Genomic DNA, 11,951 nt, shown 5'->3' with positions numbered 1-11,951 from the left:
TGTTGCTTTGAGTGAACCAAAGTATATAAACAGGTTTGAACCCAAGGCGCGACTCTGAAACCAGGCCAGTTCAAGTTCAGGTTTATTCAAGGTCAACAACAGGCAAAAGTCAAAATCAAGACAGGGGAGACATGTCCAACTTACCCAACAGGGGGGGGGGGGGGGGGGCTCGAGGTGTATTGGTTAGAGCACATCCCCAATAGGCAAGGCAAGGCAAGGCAAGTTTATTTATATAGCACAATTCAGACACAAGGCCATTCAAAGTGCTTTACAGGGGTATGCAATACATCAAGATTAAAATACATCAAGTATAGAATAGACATTAGAAAAGCAAATGAAAAATATGAATAGAAATAAAACATTCACATAAAAATTGCAGGTTAAAAGGGAAACAGAAAAGTCTTCAGATTTGATTTAAAAGAGCTGAGAGTTGCAGCAGACTTCAAGTGTTCTGGGAGTTTGTTCCAGATATGTGGAGCATAAAAACTGAAAGCTGTTTCTCCTTGTTTAGTCCTAACACTGGGGACTGTAAGTAGACCTGTCCCAGACGACCTGAGGGCTCTGGATGGTTCATAACGCATCAGCAGGTCAGAAATGTATTTTGGCCCTAATCCATGTAGTGCTTCATAAGCCAACATCAATATTTTGAAATCAATTATTTGATTGACAGGAAGCCAGTGTAAATACCTCATAACTGGGGTGATGTGATCCACTTTTTTGGGCCTAGTGAGGACTTGAGCAACAATGTCTGAATCAGCTGAAGCTGTCTGATAGATTTTTTGGAAGGCCTGCAAAGACACTGTTACAGTTATCAAGTCTACTAAAGATAAATGCATGGACACGTTTTTCCAAGTCTTGCTGACACACAAGCCCTTTAATTCTTGATATGTTTTTTTGTTTAATTTAAGAAAATGTTGGCACATCCAATCATTGATTTGTTCAATGCACTTAGTCAGTGATTGTATCGGACTATAGTCTCCTGATGAAATGGTTATGTAAATTTGCATGTCATCTGCAAAATTATGGTAACATAATTTGTTTTTATTCATAATCTGGGCTAGCGGGAGCATGTAGATGTTTAACAGAAGAGGCCCAAGAATGGAACCTTGGCCCTTTCTTATGAACTATGGCTTCACTCATGAAGTGTAGTTGGAGGGGGCTGACTCAATAAGAAAAGCTGAGCTGTTATCTTAGTCTAACCAATGTCAGTTAAAAACAAAATTAAGATTGTGCTTGGTAATAAAATCATTAATTAAAAATGTTTTACCTGCCAAGGATCTAAAGTTTAATAAAGCTAAATGTAGTGTGTCTGAAACATGGTCAGCCCGATTTATTTCAGCCGACTGTGGCTGAAGAGTAATGGATATTCAATTTGATACATTTGCAGAATTTAAGAGTTTCCTGTTTGTTGAGATAAACTTTGAGAAAAAGGGCCCCCGGCTTGTCCTGGGAGTCAAAGGCGGTAACTGTGTAACCGTGGCCCGGTACATATCAACAAGTGCTTGTATTGTGTAAACAAGTAGGCTCATCAGGCTTGGGAGGCTGATGATGACGTTGCGGTGGGAGAGGAGGGGGTGGACGTGGAGGGTTGGAGAGCCGGGCACTGTTGCTAATATTGAGTAGTTGAGGGGAGAGATGGACGCTGCGGGTGTACGTACGATATCCATGAATCCCAGGTCAGGAGAGGATAGAGAAAGGGTGATTGGAAGAGAGAGAGGGGTTCCTGGTGGTGACCTGCATGGTCCAGGGGGGACGGGGATGGGTGGAGCCCCCTCCTCTCTGGTCTGATATCTCTCATGGTCTGAGCTGTTCTCCAGAGCCGGTGGTTGTCCTTCGACGCTGCTGCCACTCTGTGTTTTGTCTTCCTCCTGTCTCTTGTCCTTGGCACGAACAGATGGGTGACGCAGGACGTAAAACATGTTTTACTCCTGTCTTATTTAAGCAGAGTTCATCCATCTTAAAAAGATGCCTGCGGTTCCAGAGGGTGTTAAAAGTGTGAGGCCAGGGCACGCAGTTGAAAGCCACGTGTTCAGTGCCAACAGTTTAGTGAAACTCTCAGTCCTCTTCTGATTGGTGGTAGAGGAACACTGATAAACACCACGGCATTCAGTGAGCTGACCGTGTTCAAGAGATCATTAAAGTCCAGTTTCAACCTTTCATACTCTTGTTTTACAACATCATTGGTCCCAATGAGCAGAATGGTATTATTTACAGTTGTGTGTGAAGCCATTATGTCCAGGATTCTTCTTTCTAAGTCAGACACCAAATCATTGGGAAAGCACAGTACTTTGGTGTTCATACTGCACGTGCTTTTCATATCTTTAACAGAAAAGTCACAAACAATCAGATTTTCTCTTACCTTGCTGTGTGAAGGCAATATGTTAGTTCATAGTTCTCCCTTTTGCAGCTGTCCATTGCTGTGTCCTACGAGGCGCGGGGGTCGAGGAGGCACTGTGCCTGGGTGATAACGCAGGCCATACGTCCAGATCAGTCATCTCATGGCACTCGGCCCTGCAGGTTATCCGTCCTCCCTTTTCCAATCTCTTTGACTTTGCACCAAGTTGATTCCAGGGAGGTTTATAACAGCCCTGTACACAGTCCTTCTGTTTCGTAGCCTTGCCGGTGCTAGTTAGCTGTGTGCTGGCTTGATCTTGTCCACTGTTTTGAGTCACTGGTAGAGTGGTGTCGTTCCCACATAGTCCGTTCACTCCCACGCTCACTTCTAATCGATTCACTTTTGTTTCCAGTGCTGTAATCTTCTGTAGGAGTATTTGATAGTCTTTTTTTGATAAGGGAGGCATCTTGCTGCTAATTAGCTTTAGCTTAGCGCCTCGCTTCCAGTCACCACAGGCTTGTCCTGTTGGTAGGCCCCCTCAAGTTATGTTGAGAAGGTCGTAAGAGTGTCTAAAAATGCCTGTAGTATCTATACAATTAATTCACAGTCCCATTGATTTGTATGTATCCAAGAGCTGCTGCTAAATGTATTATTGAGGAAAAATAAGAATGTAAGCAAAAAGAGCAAGTAGAGGAGAGAGCAAGCTGCAAAGCGTCTGCACAGTAGGAAAGCAGGAAGCTAAATATACATTGGCCCGTGGTCGTTCTCTGCATGTCATTCCACTCTCTGCCCTGTTTCATCTGTGTCTCTTCTAACTGTCTAATAAAAGCATACAATGCCAAAACAGTATCTTAAACTTACCCAACAGAGGATATGGGTATGGACAAAAGGGAAAAAAGGTCATCACATCAGACAGAGAACATTGCTGGAAGACTTAGGCAGAAGCACACTCTCTGGATGATCTCTTGTCAGTGAACCGAAGTGGGCCGGTATGTATGCCACCAGTTTGATGTTCTTATGGTATGTCCAGACCCCATATACGGCTGCTCGTGATGATGTCATTGAGATCCAAGTAGTCAATGCAGGGACTGGGATTTTTCCACTTAGATAAAGGCTGCCCCTGCTGGTGACTAGTACAACCAGAAGATAGCTCCTGTCACTGATGTATTTCAGGGGCTGTTGAGCATAAAGCTGGCCCGTAGATGGAAAGAGGAGGTTGATGACGCAGGAAAACGGAGAGGTAAAAGGATGGCTCATGCTTTATTAAAGCTTAGTATATTTCAAATACAAATATATACAGAGGGAGCCCCCCTGGAGATCTGGAAACTCTGATGCAGAGGAATCATTAGGCGTAAGAGATAAGTAAGATCTGAAAGACACTCAGCATGACAGCGATGACTCCAACCAGATATAATTCCCGAGGAACCAGTCAATTTGTGGATTATGTCAGCTGAGCCACGGGAATCCAGAATGCCAAGTAGCTGAGGTGCTCCATCATGTCAAAGGTTAGTGGTTCACCATGATTACCTGACATGCTTCGCTGGAAGGGGACAGTTCTCTGAGCCACCAAGCAGAAGAGGGCGATGCCCAGCAGAGGGCCAAGCATGCTGTCCATAAAGCTGTCACCATCCCCGAGGTAAACAAAACACAGATACCGACGGGTCTGGTCAGGCAGAATTTGCGGAGCATGAAGCATAGTATTGCATGGAATTTTCCAGGGCTTGGTCAACGAACATCATCCTGAGAACAGGTGAGTCCTGGCTTTTTTACCAGCGACGCAATAGCAAGTCTGGCCAGAGTGGTATAATGTGAAATATGTACAGTCAATTGTTTGCAACGTTGGGACCAAATCAACCGAAATTATCCCTTAACCACAGAACACAGTTTCATAATGAGAAAAGACAAAAATTCAATATTTGATTAACATATTTTCTATTGCTTACTTTTTAATCCTACATCGTTCAGCGTGCAAATGAACTAATTATACAGAGTGAATTGCAATAGGACTGTCACAAATGTGAAAGAAACACATGATAACTCATTTCTCCCGAATTTAACTCTTTTGCTCGGTGCCCCACAAATCCTACACAATCCATTTGATGTGTTGAATTGCTTCTGGAGTAAGTGGCATGAAAGAGAAATATCTCCTTCCACCACTGCTCACAAGCACCTCAAGTGAGAACCATAAAGTGTTTGTGAGTGAGGGATTTGAGTCTGCTTTTTTGACAGGTTTAAACCCAGCCATCCAATCTTAATCCTACGGGCAAAATGTTCTCTTGCAAAGGATTCATTCATCTGCTTTCAACCTCTGACACTGACAGAAAAATACATGTTTCTTAGCATCACATTCCTATTGTGTTGTGTTTCGACATCTGTATCCATGCAATGTAAAACATTAAATATGTACCATTGTATCACTCATTCATAGTAAAACTAATTGTGCAATGTATATTTTGCAGTTTTTCATGTAAGTCAACTGAAACGTTGAAAATGATTTCAACGTTTCAGTTTTATTTTGGATATAAACTCAGAAAGAACAATTTCCCCAAATTCACAGTATAAAGTACGGCAGTTCAACAGAGAATTATATGGTAAAATACAGTGCGTTATTGAATTGCTCACAATTAGTGCAGACTATGTTGTAAGTCAAGTATCCACACTACAAGGCACCTTAGTATTCAACTTCTTAAGTTAACATGATGATAAGAATAATTAGCCAAAAAAAGAAGATGAATATGAAAAACATGAGTGACATTATCTTTTTTTTTTGCAAATGTCCTAAGCATTTTCATTAAGGGGCCTTCTCTCAGGGTGTACGTTCTTCTCTCAAAGGTGTACGCTCTTAACAAAGCCAACAGAAAGTGTGGGGAATCAAGAACAGCATGTAACGTACACGTCCACATAGTCCTGAGAGAAGGTCCATTCATGAAAAAGGGAAAATCCCTGTGGTGCTGGACTGTGAGTGTACGTCATTTAACAGATGAAAAGATAGCGAGATTTACTGTTTTCCTGAGTTACAGAATTCTGAAGGGAATACATTTCAATTCAGCTCGGCTGCAACACCATGACAACAGCATTTTGTTTAGCTTTCTTTTGTCAGTGGATAATTTATTCTAGGTTAATTTTGTCTTTGAAATTTTCATAAAGGCCTTCGTGCAACATTTTTTAAGCTGTTTAATTGATTTTTTAAACTGGCAATACATATATCGTTTGAGGTAAGGCAGCATCTCTCGAGTATCATTTTTGTTTTTTGCACTTCACACTGGTGCACATGCTGCCTTAGGCCTGTCTAATTTGCACTATTGCAGTAGACGCCAGGGAGAGTAACTGCTAAGTGGATCAATACTTTAGAAAAAAAACCTTCCACTGAAAACTTTTGTACAGCTATGGAATCTTTCCAGCAAGTCTTCTTAACATTGTAAGACTCTGCCCTCCAGGGAATCAAATGAAATCTGGTGTTTTTCTTCTCTTGGTTCCTTAATAGGTCTCTTGGGCCCTCCAACCAATATGTGGCAAAAGGAAGAGTAAAAACATTGATAATTTGTAAGTTATGCATAGAATGGGAAAAGACACACCTCCCTAATGCAGATCTCTTTTGCCTTTATCCTATTTAAGACTTTTAGTGCTCATTTAGTTTTTTTTTCAAATGCAAGAAAGTTGGCCTCTGCTATGACCATTTGCACTTGTTGTAGAGAGGACCTGAAATAACATGGTGCACGGTTACTTTCATAAAGCCAAACAAATGTCATGTATGCACCACCACCATCATCATCATACATATAACGATACAATTCTACTTTCAAAAACTACACAAAAGATGATTTGCAACCATTTCAGAAATCCATTTCAACACAGTTTGGGAAAATAATTAACATAAGCAGACATCAAACCATGAGAACAATAATTACACAAAATGTATCTTTACTTACTGATGAAATGTTGCTTGTAGAATTTTCAATACAAAGTTAGTGGTGTCAGATGGCCTTATCTTGCTAGTTGGCCTTATTTAAAAAAATACATCTAAATAGCCTTGGCTTTAGACTTATTTCCTTTTAAAGGTGGAGGGTAAATTGTCACAGCTGCAAGTCACCCCATGAAATGAATGACTAATGCTAGTCTCACAGTTTTAAAGTGTACACTGAAAGGAATGAACAAATAACATCAGGTCCCTGCTGTGTATGTCTTACGGAAACCTGGAAGTGCTCTTATAATTGACTCACACAAATATAATTGAATCAGGTCCTGTTGTCAGAGATTTAAAAACTCAACCTATCGTGTCAAATTCACACAAATCACTGCGGGGAACCAGTCATCATTTGAGGAACAGTAAAAAAAAAAAATTCCATGCATGCTGTCCTGTGGTGAGAAAACAATGACTCCGTATTAAACATTTCACATGTTAGAGTAACCGAGGCAACCTTTTTATCATGTTCCCTAATATTTTCTGATTGCATTTTGGGCCACACAATTACAGTCAATAGCTATACATAACCTTAGATAACTGTACACAGCAAATATATTCAAGTCACCAGAGCAAACTAAAGAGAGAAAATACATCCCAAAGGACTCTTTGCAGTAATGCACTTGCCCTCCAGTTTAACATCAAACTAGGAGGACGGTTTGTAAAAAAGTCATATTTATCTTTGCCCCAACCAACAAAGACATTTTTGAAAAGTTAATACATAGACATGCCATCGGAAATGTGTCTGATAAAGAGAGAATAAACAACGTAGGGTGCTTCATTGGTACAGCCTCAAAATATGATTTCGCTGCACCAAGAAGAATAAATCAAACCCTCTTGAATCACTTTCCTCGAGGACGATTGTCTGGCAATGTGTGGCTCTTGAGGTCTAAGACCTGGCCTGTGTCCTTCATTTCTCAGTACCCATAAGGCCAGGGAAGCATTGTTCTGGTCTCACTACAATGTGATCTACCTTCAATAGACAAAGGATTCCAGCTGGGCTTATTCCTCCCTTCTTTCAACCTCCTCCCAGTGACAGATGGGGCCCAAACTATAAAAAAAAAAAATCCTTGAAGACAAAGAAATTAGTGCCTTTTATATGGATCCAGAGCAGCTAGACACCGGGGATGTTTGGCAGGGCTGGGAGAGGACTTGCAGCCTTTCTGTATCATTTTAGCCCTCATTGTCTAAAAAAAAATTACACAATAGTAGAAGAGTCCAACAAAGCTCCAATATAATAGAAAACCTGTCTGACACATTGTTGTATTGTCTTACTGAACACAAGAGCTACACCTCAATATAAGTAGAAAAATGCACACAGTGACACAAGTGTGCTCACATATACACATTCTCTTTCTACAATAACCAAGCACACACACACACACACACACATGCACTAACACACACACACACACACACACACACATACACACGCACACACACACGTACACACCTCTGTGAGCTGGTGATAACTGCTTAGCAGTGTATGCTCCAACAATTGTCAGACAGCCAGGGCAGAGAGAGCCAGGAAAGGAAAAAGGGGGAGGGTGAAGGAGCAAGCTATGAGTGGCACCACAGAGTGGCTACAAGTAAAATTAGACAGGTGCCATAGGCAGAGGTTGGCAGAATGAGGAAAATGTAGATGTTGGTTAAAAAAAAGGTGGTGGGACAGATAAGAGCGGATTCATGGAAAATGGAGAGATGGAAAATACTTCAAGATTTCAGCAAATGACAATACCTACGGAGAAGACTGGAGAGAGAGAGAGAGAGAGAAAGAGAAAGGGGGAAAGTAGAAGGACAAAGGCAGAGAAGGGGGGCACGCAGCCAAAAAAAACAAGAGTAGAAAATAGCAGACAAAGTGTGAAAAGGGAAAGAGAACCAAACAAACCATAGAGGGTGAATGATAATGTGTTGTGCAGGCACCTCCACCTCCACTGGATGCAACACTCCCACTTATTTCATGGTCTGCAGTCTGTCATCAACACCCATCACCAAGGACAGCACAGGCGGGGGCTAATTCATTGGCTGAGCAATAAAAAATCACGCACGACATAGGTGAGTAGAGCTGTTCTCTTGTTTTAATTTTACTTAATTTGCCATAACACTTCACCTCATCTCACATTTTGCACAGGAAGGAGAGAAGGAGTGAGAGAGAGTAAAGGATGTGATAAGTCAAAGCGTGAGGTGGTGAGTGAGAATGAGAAGGTGTGGGATTGAAAGGAGGCACTGTGTGTGTGCCACAGATACACTGTTGACGGCCTACGGTCAGCAGACCACCAGCACCACCATGTGGCTGGAATTTCAGGGCAATACTTCACAGTTTAGAGTTTTTTTTTTTTTTTATGGAATCATTCAGCACAACATATTTTCACATGCGAGAAATTATGTTATTATTTAACTCTCATTGTTGAGTTGCTTTATGCTTGTAGAAAAAAGCAGAAGTGTTCAACAAGTGCACGACAACACACCTTCGCAAACACACATATCCATGAAGATGCATTGATGCCCATGCAAACTAACGGATGCCCTTTCGTTGGTATTTTTCAGTCACTTAAATTAAACAGCAGATGTAGAAAACAGTTACTTTTACATCGTCACATAATGTAATAAACCCATTCCTTTTCTAGCCTTGGACTGGGTCCTAACTGGGTCACTATGGTGTATGCCGTTCTGCTTTACCCATTCGTCCATGTCAACAACTGACCTGCTTTTCCTCCCTCCTTCCATTTTCCTTCTCTGCTGTGTAAAATCATTTAGCTTTGGATGAGACAACCATACCGCTTCTAGAAAAAAGACGGCTGCCCAAGTTTAAAATCAATCATATCGACTTTTGGAAATTTCTAATTTGCTACAGTGGCACTATTACTCGCCTTGTGTATACAGCAGAATCTCTTCTAATGATCATCACTAGCTGAAGAAAAATACGAGAAGAAAACGTGTTCATAAAACGTTTAGATTTCTGGATAAATGATACGCACATTAACAGTCTTTTCCTACACAAACACACTCGTGTAAGCTTATATATAAGTAGTTCATTGCCGTGGTAGCTTAAGAGGAGAAGTACAATTGTCAGAAATTATAATGATATTTGTTAAGCAGACATGTAGAGGAAGATTTAGTTGGATTGAGATTAGCAACACAAAAGATTAATGACTAAAAATAACGTTAATGTTACATCCAAAGCACTTGATGAAGCTAGATTGACTAACCTTTCTATAAATGCCAGCGTGATGGCCTATATGTTTGTCCCAGCTGTGGTGTTGCCGATGTGTGTCTAATTCTCAGTGGATTGTAGATTAATACATCTGCTTTGTGTTAACGTCAGATGACATAATTGACGGAGACATAACGACATAACAAGAGGTCAGCCACTAAATCACATTGCAATAAAAAAGGATTTAGTTATTTCTCCCATAAGTTCATCGTTCTCATTATATCATCTTGTCAAAAAATGCAAGACATTTGGACACAGTTCATTTCTTAAAGGTTACATTTCATTACTTTTTAGAATCATTTTCACGCTAAAGGGTTGTCAACTAATATTTTTTGTCACAGTTCTTATTCAAGCTTTGCTTTAAAACAATACATCCTCAAACATGAAGAGTACATCATGATCAAAATACTTGAGATTTAGGTGTGACGATCATCCTCCTTTAAGGTAGAGAGTCAAGTCCAACATTCTATAATTAACGTGATCGTAGGTTCATTTCTGTCGCAGAACCAAGTCTCGAGGGACGAAACTTCAACACCAACACCTGCTTCAGAAATGTTAAAAGCTGTCTGTAGCTGCAAATGCACCATCTGTAGACTATAGCAATCAGATAATCTGATGACGTAGACGATGTTTATAGGATGCGTCAAATTTCTCGGTTGGAGGAGCAGCTGAAAAATGAGTGAAGCAACATTTGTAACTACAGAACTGTGTCCCTCATTAGTCTGCCGGCGCACATACATCACTTCGTATTCCACACCTCACCCAAGAGTTTTTGTGGGAAAGGATAAATCTATGGCAACCACTCAATCACATTACCTTATGTAAATACCCAAGTCGGCCCCCGCCCTCTCTCTTGACCATTACGTTAGCTCCCAGCCCTATGGCTCCTCTGGCACCCAAATGCACACGGGGCAAATTAACATTTGCTCTCGTAGTCTGTAAATGACAGCTCGTGCTTGCCATAGAAATGAAACACCGGTCCATGCTGGAGAGGGAATGAGAAAATATTTGAGCGGGGGGGTAGGGAGGATTAATAATTTGTCAGGCAGAGCAGTAACATTTGCTTTTGGGCGTGGTGGATCGACAGAATGGGCTTCCTGGGGAACTTTTGAATCAAAGCTTGTTTTTTATTGACAACCTTATCCTCCTTCTTGCATCACAGGGCCCTTGTTTATAATGACCATCAGGAACAGGGGCAGTGAGTACAACACTTGTTACATACATTGAGAGATGTGTATTCCCATTGACATGTTTCTCGGAAATATGGAAAAGGAAACCAGGCCAAGATGTTAAAAAGAAAAAAGCGAGGAGTCTGAAATGTATCTCTAGAAGTAACCACCCCTTTACAGTAGAAAGAATATTTGTCCTAATTACAATACGAGCAAAAAGAATTCTTAATGCTGTATGCTTCATTATGCAAACATAGCTGTTAGCACGCTGTTCTAAAAGGGCTCTGAATGCATATAATTATTTGACTTTTTCAACTGTGTAAATGTAAAAGTATGGAGACATTCTGATTGATTACCACATAGCAAAAATGCAGTAAATGATTTGCAGGGCGAGGGAGGGGGGGGGGGGGTACATTTATGTCCAGAGTTTTACAGTGTGGTTCCAATGCTTATCAGTCCATTACGGCTGCGATCGCTCAGAAGGCTAAATGGGACAGAGTTATTGTAAGGAAGGGAGGCAAGGCAAGGCAAGGCAAGGCAGGGAGGGGAGATGGGACACGGCCTCCTGCTGACACTCCACAGGCACCGCAAGAGAAGCACCTTCCCCATTTGCTGTTCAAGATGTTTGACTCAAGGCAAAGCTAGCTGCAGATGGCTTTTCTCTGCTCTGTGTGTAGTTTGATCCTGCTGCTGTGGATATGTGCTGTCTGGTTGTAACGCTTGAACAAGACCCGACATTTAAAAAGAGGGGGGGGGGGGGGGCACATCTGTTCTACACTGTTTCAAGTTCTGCGATCAAACATGTTCTGTCCTACAAATATGTAAAGGTCTTGGCAAGATGTGAAACGACACACACCTCGCACTCAGATCAGTGACTTCTTACGTTCTTTGTCTTTTACCGTTAATAATTCAGTGTTGGATATATGTTTCATTAACATCTGCTATACGGTACAATCCCCCCTAAGCCTAGAATGACTAGCAGTTAGCCTGAGGCATCTTAACTCAAACACATGGTCAAAAAAACCTTGGAGAGAAGATGTTCCTCAACTGTTTTATTTTCTAAGTTTCAGAATGTACTTTGGTACTTTTGATATTTCGCCCTGTATAGTTTAATAATACATAACACTCTCAGACACTTGTTAGTATAGTTCCCTGCTTGTGCTCTCATACATTATATAGACTCATTAAACTAAAGCCTTTCATTGCACCTTCACTTGGCGACATTGGTGTCTCATTGACAATTGTGTCACCTGTTGAAAGGATGATTCATAA

This window comes from Ammodytes marinus, assembly GCF_949987685.1.
Source record: "Ammodytes marinus genome assembly, chromosome: 1".
NCBI classification, from domain to species: domain Eukaryota; kingdom Metazoa; phylum Chordata; class Actinopteri; order Uranoscopiformes; family Ammodytidae; genus Ammodytes; species Ammodytes marinus.
Note: the sequence above shows the minus strand (reverse complement) of the source record.